Source organism: Miniopterus schreibersii (genome assembly GCF_964146895.1).
Source record: "Miniopterus schreibersii genome assembly, chromosome: 18".
Taxonomy (NCBI): Eukaryota; Metazoa; Chordata; class Mammalia; order Chiroptera; family Miniopteridae; genus Miniopterus; species Miniopterus schreibersii.
In genome coordinates, this window is record NC_138121.1 from 31,730,345 (window position 1) to 31,741,317 (window position 10,973).

The window sequence follows — 10,973 nt, forward strand, 5'->3', positions numbered from 1 at the left end:
ACGCTCTCTTTGCTCCTCCACACCTCGGGGCTTTTGCACTGGCTGGAATGCTGTCTTCTGCCTGGAATGCTCTTCCCTCTTTCCAGTGAAATTAAGATTATAGTTATTGGTGCCTTTTTTTTCCCCATCCTTACCAAGGACATTTTTCTATTGATATTTTAGAGAGAGTGGAAGGGAGGGAGGGAGGTGGAGAGAAAGAGAGAGAAAGAGAGACATCAATGTGAGAGGCACATGGATTGGTTGCCTCCCAGACACGCCCCTACCAGGGCCAGGGATTGAACCTGCAACCCAGGTACATGTCTTTGACCGGGAATTGAACCCGCAACCCTTCAGTATGTGGGCTGACGCTCTAACCACTGAGAACACCAGCCAGGGCTATCCGTATCTTTTTAATGAGGTATTCTCTGCAATGTAATTTCACACACAGCCTTAGCTGGTTTGGCTCAGTGGTTAAAGTGCTGGCCCACGGACTGAAGGGTCCCAGGTTCGATTCTGGCCAGGAGCATATACATTGGTTGCACGCTCAATCCCCAGCCCTCATCAGAGCTCGTGCGGAAGGCAACTAATCAATGTGTCTCTCACATCAATGTTTCTCTCTCTCTCTCTCTCCCTTCCACTCTCTCTGAAAAGCAATGGAAAAAATATCCCCATGTGAGGATTGAAAAAAAAAAATTGCACACACACCTCACCACACCACACCACACCACACACTCACCTCCCACCTTCTTGCTTTAGTTTTCACCACAGCCACACTGTCCTCCTTCAGCTGATGCCTTAGATGTTGGACATTTGCAGGGACTGTTCTCCCTGGAACATCCTGCCCACACACCTTCCAGGAGGGCTCTTTACCACCCAGATCTCTATTCAAACGTTGTCTCCTTAGAGATTCCTTTTCAGTGCCCCCCCATTCCACTACATATTCATTCAGTCTTTATAGCACTTATCAGAATCTAAAATTATCTAATTTATTAGGTTACTAGTTCATCTTCTACTCAAGCAGAATGTGAGCACCATGAAGGCAGGGTTTTGTCTGCTGGGTTCCCAGCTCAGTGCCAGTTTTGGCAAGGGACATAAGAGAGACTCCAGAAGCAAGCACAACTGTCCCCAGACAAAACCACCCTTGTTCTGATTTGAGACCACTTTATTGACTGAAAAGATTTGAGTTGAGGGTGGCAGGCCCCTGGTACCAAGGGGAATCAGGGCTGATGTGGATCTTGGGCTCAGCTTGGCCCTAGGGTTCAAGGCATCCCTAAGTGGGAGCCAGGCCCTTGAGGGAGGCACTGCTATACCCCAGGATGGGTGGTGGGGCTGGAACAGCTCTTATGTGATCAGTCTCTTCCTCTGTCTTCTATCATCTGTCCAGTAACATTATCTGTCCTGGTCCTTATGCACTGGGGGGTCTGAGTGTCCAGGAGCTCAGGCATGGCATCCAGTGTGGGAAGTGCAGGACCTGGGGCAAAGACCACAGCTATGTCAGGCTCTACAGATGATGGTGAAAGGCTTGGGGTTCCTTACGTCCAGAGAAAAGAACTGGTAAAGATGAAGACCACCAGGGAGTAGGGGATGGAAGGGAGAAGGGGGTGGGGGAGGGAGAAATGATGAGGAACAGGGAGGCTGAGGTGGGAGAGGAGTGTCAGGAAAAAGATGTAGGCAGAGAGAGACATATGGGGAAACAGGAAAGCAGATGTGAGAGCCAGAGAGACATTCATGGGGAATAAAGACGTATGGGGCCCTGGCTGGTGGGGCTCAGTGGTTAGAGCATCAGCCCACACACCAAAGGGTCACAGGTTTGATTCCTGGTCAAGGGCACGTACCGGGGTTGCAGGTTCCATCCCTGGCCCGATTGGGGCATGTGCATGTTTCTCTCTCCTGTCTGTCTCCCCTTCCCTCCCTCCCTTCCACTCTCTCTGAAAAGCAATGGAAAAAATATCCTACAGTGAGGATTAACCAAAAAAAAGAGGCATGTGGAAACAGGGGAAAAGATGTCGGCGGACGGATGTTACCGGACTGGGGACCTGGCCCTGAGCAGGTCTGCCTAGGGCCAGTCAGTTGTGTGGGTTCATGACTTTGTGTAGGAAAAACTTTATGAGTCCAGGTGACTATGAGGGTACATTTATTAAAGCTGGGGACGTAAAACAAGGAAGGCTTAGCATTAGAAGAAGCACCAGGTGAATCCAGGCTGGGCTGCCTTAGCTCTCTGGGAAGTGAGAGAAAAGGGGGCCTTGGAGACAGGTTCAGAGGTTAGCCTGGGATGAGCTGCCACTGTCCATTGTTCCCCTGGTTACAAGTCTTGTGGGGTCCATTAGAGTTTAGGAGATGCATGCCTGTGGGGGAAGAAGTGGGGAGAGAAAAAGGGGAAGGGAATGGTGGGGGCGTGTTCCCCAGAGGGAGAGCAGGGGCTGGGTCCTTGGTATTGAGACATTTATCTCTCTCTTGTAGACGGGCAATTTTACGGGAGGGTTTCAGCAGAACATTTATTAGTTTTCCAGGTGTGCTCTTTCAGGGTTGTGGTCTCCACTGATTGGTCAGTGCCGGGGCAGGGGGGTCATCAGTCACTATAGCTGGTCGTGGTGTCACCTTACTGATTTTGGTGCTTTTCTGGGCCTGGAGCTGAAACACAACTGAGGCCTAGATGTTATCTATAGGGAAGTGACCTACATCTGCCTGTAAATTTCCTAGCTTCTACTATCCTGTAACATTTACAAATACTTTCTTTTTTAAAAAAAAAAAGAATGTTTTTAGCCTGGCTGGGCGTGGCTCAGCAGTTGAGCATCAACCTAGGATCCTGGTTTGATTCCTGGTCAGGGCACATGCCCAGGTTGTGGGCTCGATCGCCAGTCAAGGACATGCAGGAGGCAGCCAATCAATGACTTTCATCATTGATGCTACTATCTCTCTCTCCCTCCCCTTTCCTCTCTCTGAAATCAATAAAGACATATTAAAATATATATATATTTACTGATTTCAGAGAAGGGAGAGGGAGAGAGAGATAGAAACATCAATGATGAGAATCATTGATCGGCTGCTTCCTGCACAACCCCCACTGGGGATCAAGCCGGCAACATGGGCATGTGCCCTGACCAGGAATCAAACCCAGGTTCATGGGTCAACGCGCAATCACTGAGCCACACCCACTGGGCTACAAATATTTTCAATAGAAACAATTTTGCTGTTGATGGCGGTGAGAACGGCACCAGTGGGGTCAGACTGGCCTTTGGTTCAAAACCTCAGTACTTGAGTTCTGGCTTGGAAAGAATTCAGAGACAAGACTCACACTATAAAGAGAAATTTTATTTAGAAAATCAGAGGTAGAAGTGAGTGTGGAAGAAATGGGCTCAGGAAACAAGTTACAGAGGCAAAAGGAGGGTCTTTGGAACTTAGGAGAGAGGAAGGTAAAGGTAAAGTGCCTGGGGGGTGGAGGAGAAAGGGGAGAAGGGGAAAGGCACAGTGTGCTCCCAGGAGGGAGAGAATGCTGGGTCCTTGGTCCTAAGGGCTTTTAAGGGTGGAGATTTTAGGGGAGGATTTCAATAGAATATTCATCAGCTTTCCCGATGTGTCCTTTCAGGGTCATGGTCTCCACTGATTGGTCGGTGCCAGGGCAGGGGGTCATTAGTCAATGCAGCTGGTCCTGAGGTAACCATGGTGTCATTTGTCTGCTTTTGCTGTTTTTCTGGACCTGGAACTGAAACACAACTGAGGCCTAGATGTTATCTCTAGTGAGCAAAGGTCAGGGGGGTCTCAACCACATGACCAGCAATATGCTAAGGGAGGAAAGGTTACCCTGGGGGCAAGGTCCTTTCTACTCCAGTTTTGTCCATTGCTAGGCACAGAGGACTTTCCACCCTGGTGACCTTCTGTACCTGGCCTATCATCCCTGCTCTGCTCATGTCTGTCTAACTGCCTACCACAGTATAATAAAAAAAATAAAAACAGATCTCACTCATATGTGGAATCTAATGAACAAAATAAACTGATGAACAAAATTGATCCAGAGACACAGAAGCATGGAGGGGGTGGGTGGTTAACCAAAGAACTTATATGCATATATGCATAACCCATGGACACAGACAATAAGTAGTGTGGTGAAGGCCTGGGGTGGGGGATGGAAGGTGTCAATGGGGGAAAAAAGGGGACATCTGTAATACTTTCAACAATAAAGATGAATTTTAAAAATTAAAAAATAAATTAAAAAATAACATTTAAGAAATATTACCCAAATGCAGGATCTGGACCTCGTTCTGCAACAGATCACCCTGTAAAAAGACATTTTAACATAATTGGGGAAAACTGCACATGTATTGGATATTAGAAATTGAAAGATATTTTTCTGTGATAATTATATTGATTTATGTTTTTAAAATAGTCATCTGTTAAATATTTTATGAATAAAAGACCTAATGTCTGGAATTTACTTTAAAATACTGCATTAAAGGTGTCTATGGGAGGAGTGTGGATGAAAAAGATTGGCAAAATGTTGACAACTGGTGTAACAGTGATGGATACATGAGGATTCATTTATACAACTCTATTTTTTGTGTATGCTTGAAAACACCTGTTAAACACTTTTTAAACAACAACAAAAAATAACCAGATTAAAAAATGGGCAAAGAACTTGAATAGACACTTCTCCAAAGAAGATATACAAAAGGCCAACTAGCATATAAAAAGATGCTCAGCCTCACTAGTTATTAGGAAAATGCCAATCAAAACCACAAGCTATCATTTTATAACCATTAGAATGGCTGCTATTTAAAAAAAAAAAAAAAAAGACAACAAAGAAAATAAGTGTTTGCAAGGATGTGCAGAAAGTGGAACCCTATGTACTATCTGTTGATAGGAATGTAAAATGTAGCAAAAAACGTTAGAGTGGGGAATACCATCTATAGCAGACTGGGTAAGTAAGCTCAGCCACATGTACACAAAAGAGTACTATGCAGCTCTAAAACATACTGTGAAGGACTCTAGGAACTGACATGCTATTGTCAGGCATGTATTATGTGAATCGAGCAAGGTTCCAAATAGAGTGTGTCAGCTTTGTTATTGTGGTAGGCTGAATAATGGTCTCCAAAAGATATCTATGTCCCTGGAATCTGTGACTGTTACATTTTATGATAAAAGATGTGATGAAGTTAAGGATCTTGAGATGGGGAAATTATCCTAGATCATCTAGGTTGGCCTTAAATGCAACATCACAGACAAAAGAGGAGAAGGTGATGCGAACATGGAGGCAGAGACTGGAGTGATGTGGACACAAGCCAAGGAATGCCTGTGGACACCAGAAACTGGAAGAAGGTAGAGATTCTTCCCTAGAGCTTGCCAGGGAATGCAGCACTGACAACACTTTGATTTTGGCTCAGTAAACCCGGTATGGACTGTGCAGAATAATTCTTATTGTCTTAAGCCACAAAATTTGTTACAGCAGCCCCAGGAAACTAGTACAGTAATAAGGGAGGAAATATGAACATATATTCAGATTTGCTTGTATTTGCATAAAGAAACACTGGGAAGGACACATAAAAAACTAAAGAGGACACCAGTGGGGAGGAGGTGGATGAGACAGACAGAAGTGGAGACGGAAGCAAGACTTCTCAGGCAAAAGGGAGACAGAAAGGGAAAGTGGGGGGTGGCAGCTGTGAAAGAGGACAGGACTGATGCAGAGAAAAGCTGTGGCACCAGAACCCCGGGGGCCCATAGCCAGGAACTCTGGCTGCTGCAGTCCCTTTAGCCACGGTCTAGGATCCAGATGCTCTCACCAACCCCATTCTGCCTGGACACTCATAGGAAATCCAGTATAGCAGCACTTCCCAATGCCTCCTCTGGGGCTGAGGCTACTCCGTTATTGACTCTCTTCCTCCTTACTAACAAAACTCCAACTTTATTTGAGGCCATAGTATGCCATGCTGAAAAACTCTCCCCCACATTCCTTTGCAGTTAGGTGAGACCACATAACTAAGTTCTGGCCAATGAACACTTTTGTGTTGCATGAGATATCACGGATGGTACCTTAAATGTGAAGGGGTTCTCAAATGGAATCAGAGCCAGAGCAGCTCAAGGGGCAAAAGAGGATAGTGAATATCATAAACAAACAAAACACACTTCTTAATTTGGTCTTGTTCGCATTCTCTTTTGTTCCTCTGGATGGCAACATTTATGATGGACAATAGCCTTCTCTAAAATTCCACCTTAGGTAAACAGCCAGTGTCCCCCTTTTTTATAGAATATTTTGGTCTTGTTCGTCATCTTATCGAGAGCATGGAGTTGCATACACTGCTAGAAGCTCTTCTTTTCTTCCTTACTAACTCAAAATTTCTTCAGGGCTGTTAAATGCCCAACTAAAAGACATTTCCCAGCCCCCCTTTGCAGTTGGGGGCAACCAATGATAAAGAACACATTTGGTTAGGTTTCTGGGGAGACTATTGTAAAGGGGGCTGACTCAGTTTAGAGTTGAGTCCTTTTTGCTCCTGCTCCCCTCCCTTTTCTTCCTGCTAGGAATGGCAGCGTGATGGCTGGCGCACTGGCAGCCATCTTGGAGGAAGCTACAGGCTAAGGACGACAGAGCAGAAAGATAGGCCCCTCATCCCTGATGATTGTGGCAGCCTCCGCACCAGTGCTGGTATGCCAACCTCTGTACTTGTTTTGTATAAGACAAAAATAAACCCTAAGACAGATTGTATTATTGTTCAAAATATTCACTGCCCTTCCCTACATGAAAATTATATATCTCCACTCCATTCACCCAAGGCTTGCCATAGACTTGTTTTGAGTAAAGGAGTGAAGTGACAGGGGCCACTTCTTAATATACAATTTAGCAGGAGCCACTGCGTGGTTCTCTCCACTTTCTCCCCCCCCCCCCCCCCCCGCACACACAAGACCAGCAATATTCCACGTAGGGGTGGTTCCTTTGATACTGCTGTAATTAGCTAGTTATTAATAATAGAAAAGCAGCAAAGGGAAGGCCAAACATAGGCATGTCATATAGGCATCCTGGTGAAGCTGCAGCTTTGCACTCCCCAGGGAACCACCAGCCTACTCCCTGCAAAATACTGGGGGAAGGGGACTGGACAAAGGAAAGACAGACGCATACCCAGTCAAGTTGGGGTGACATAGGGAAGGTACCTGCCTATCAATCACACCTAACAGATCATTGGCCAACATGGGTGTGGCCACTGCAAGCACAAAAACTTGGGAATACATAATCTCCTAAACAAAGGCGTTCTCTCTCTTGGATCCTGGTTCCTCTTGGCTTGTGGGGCTCACTATGTTTCCTTTGGCTGCTGGGCATGCTTTTAAGTTATTCCCTGGCAGCCACTTCCCTGGATATGTTTCAACTTGCTCCTACCTAGCACCCATGCCCTCTCCTGAATCTCTTTTAGAAAATGCTCCTCACCCAACTCTTAGCTAAGTGGCTTCTGCAAGACTGACTCAGGGGAGGGCCTTGAGGTGGAAATGGATTAGCCTGGTAAAGAAAAGGCCTGACGGCCATTGGTGGAACTTAAACAACACAGACATAAACTGATATTTATAAAGTTACCTGGCTACTAGGTACAGTTGCCATGTTCTCATTATTATATATGGAACACTTAGAACAGTGCCCGGCATACAGTGCGTGCTAAGTGTCATTATTATTGTTGCTGTAAGGGAGGCAAGAGTGGAAGCAGGGAGACCAGCAAGCAGCTACCACAGTATCTCGTTAAGAGATGATGGCAGCCTGGATTAAGCTGTGACAGAAGTGGTCAGACTGAGAACGTGACTTTTTTTTGTTTTTCTTATCTCCTACTATTTTATTTATTTATATATTTTTATTATTTAATTAGTTTTATTGATTTCAGAGAGAGAAACATCATTGTGAGTCATTGGTCAGCTGCCTCCAGCACGCTCCCTATTGGGGATTGAGCCCACAACCCAGGCATGTGCCCTGACCTGGAACCCAACTGTGACTTCTGGTTCATAGGTCAATGCTCAACCACTGAGTGATGCTGGCTGGGCCCTACTACTTTAGTTAGGATTTCTCCATGTGCATTTACAACAAAATTGTCAACATGTTAGTGGTTTTGTTGTGATTGTTACAGAACTGGAATGTGTTTGGGGGGTAAAGTCAAAGAATGGATTAGTGGATTCCATTGGAGGCAATGGCACTTAAGAAAAGAAAGGATTATGGATGATGCCCAGGTTGTATATTTAGTTCTTTAATTTTGACCCCTTGCCTGTCCATGAGCTCTGTCAGGACAGCAACAAGATCTGTCAGGATGCTTTGTGTCCAGCAGGGGCTTGCTTACTTTAGGAGACACTCAGAATTGCTGAATTAACAAATGGTGTCAGAGTGATATATTTTAAAAAGGAAGTCTGGACACACTGATTTAGGTTTAAAGACTCCTCTGCACTCCTCCTACCTTGCATCAGGGTCCCTCAAGGGACCTGGACTGCTGTGTTTCCTGGGGAGCCCATCTGAAAGACATTCATCAAATTTATCAAACAAATATTTACTGAGCATCCACTATGTGCCACATACCATTCTAGGTACAGAGGATACAACAGAGAATAAGACAGGTTAAAATCCCTTTAGTATCGTGGAGCTGACATTCTAGTGAGGGAGACAATAAATGTATATACCAAATATGTGGTATGCCAAATACCGATGCATTAAAGGGAGAAATAAAGCAGAAGGCAGATAGAGAGAATATGTATGTATCTGGGAGAGGGTTATCATTTTACATAGAGTGGTGATCATAAAGGGAAGGACTTTCCGGAGGGAACAACACAGGCAAAGGCCCTGGGGCAACAATGTGCCTGGCATGCTAGAGGAGTATCAAGCAGGCCAATTAACACTAGAGCAGAGTGAGTTAGGGGGGAAATGAGGTCATACAGGGATCCAGCTCCTTTAGGGCTTTAAAGGCCTGCTTTCTACCTGTTCCAACCTCACCTTGTCTTTTATATAGTGAAGAGCCAGGAAAGGGATGTGAGCAGAGGAGGGCCCTGATCTGATTCAGGTTTTCACAGGTTCCCTCTGACTGCATGAGGGGAACAGACTGTGCAAGTAGGTTGACCAATGAAGCTACTAAAATAGTCAGTTGGGAGGTGACAATGGCTAGGACCATGGTGGGGCAGAGATGGGGTGAGAAGTGGTCAATTTCAGATAGATTTGAAAGGGAGAGCCAACAGCATTTGCCAATGGAATGGACAAGGAAAGTGTCCTGGCTCAGTTAGACTGACAAACCTGTAGTCAGGTTTATTTCCTACAGCAATGAGGGAAACTGCACACCAGAGAGGGGAGTCTCACCAAAGAAAAAGATAGTTATTATTGGGATTGGAGGAAGGGTGAAATTTAGGTGAGATGTAAATGAAAGTGGATAGGCTCAAAGCAAAGCCCAACTGTGTGTAAAGGGATCAATATCAAGTCTGGATTGTGAAACGGGCCCAGGGTCCTGTCCTCTCAGAAACAATAAAGTTTAGGTAGATGTGGAACACGGTGTCCAGAAACGCCTTGCCTGAAGCTCTGCACCTGGATTGTAAATCGAGGCTGCTTCTGTGTCTGCGTGACTTACTCCTCCAGGTTTTAGAACTGAGATGTTTCCTTCTGACATAACTTGAAACAACAAAGTCTGTGATAGTCTATGATTTTAGCAAACAAAGTTTCCTAGTAAGAAAGGAGTACTCACTCAAATAAAGGGAGTTGCGTCCCTGTCTGGGGGCAGCATGCCCCTGAGAAAAATACAGAAATAGTTTCCTTTTAACTCTTCATCTTTTTCCCCCATGTGTTTACTCCAGCCAAATAAATGGCAAGGCAGACTTTTTTACAGTTCAAGCTAATTTTTCCTTTCTCAAGTATGAGGAAAAGAAAAGGTAAGGATGACTCTAAGGTTTCTGCCTTAAGAACAGGAAGGATGGAGTAAGCTATTAACTAAGATAGAAAGGTTGTGGAAGGCTTTGGGCAGACGAGATCAGGAGCTCGGTTTCGGATGTTTTGAGTTGGAGGTGTCTGAAATCCGTGGATTTGGTGCGTGGGCAGTTGTCGGCCCTTACAGAGCCGGGAACCACCTCACTTCTCTCTGCAGAGCCCCCCTTCTCCCTCACCCCCGCTCTCTACCTGTAGTGAATCGTCTACACACATCTACAACCTTCGTAAGTGCAGCGCCTGCTGGTGAAGGGCTGCGAACACCGTTTCTTCCCGCCGCTAACCTACTTCAGGACTGCGAGCAGGACCGGGGGCGGACCGAGGCATTCACGTTCGGGCCCCGCCCCTGCGCTCACTTGAAGAACCTTACAGGGCAGTTGTCTGGAGCATTTCGGAGCCAGCAGGACTTGGGCATGGCTGTCCAGCCCGAAGTTTCTCCTGGTCGGCAGCCGCCCTTGGGCGGTGGCTCGGAGCCGCCGAATCCCGTCCCGCCCGCGCGCTCTCTGACCCCACGTGAGGATGCCGAGGTGCCTCCTCACGTGCCTCGGGAGGGACGAGTGCGCCTGCGTACTACCCGCCCATCCGGGTCACCACAGTTACACCCCGGGGTCACGTAGTGAATGGGAGAAAGCGAGTGCGTCTGGTCCCAGTCACCCGGATTTATTCACAAGCTCGGGTAGAGGTGGAGTCTCAGCGTTTCTGAGCCTGCGCCCACTCGTCAGTCTGTTTGGGCTCCACCCTAGCTTACATCCGAGAGACTGCCACTGCGTGGTTAGTGGCCCTGGGGCGGCAGCAAAAAGCGAGATGAGGCGGCTTTGGTATTGGCCACGTAGAAGTTAAAAACCAGTGTGTTTCAGCGAATGATGAAAACGCAGACTACATAAAATGCGTCACCAAGATTGATCCTAGCGTTGGCTCCACCCCGCCACCACTCCACCCCGCCTCTTAGCCCTCATTGGTCAAGAGCTCCCCCCGGCAACCCTGAGATTGGCCAGACCAGCGGGGACCGCATCCAATGGGGGGCGGCGCCGGCTTTCCCGCGGCGGTTCGTTATTCGAGAGGGCCGTGGCGGCTGCGGCAG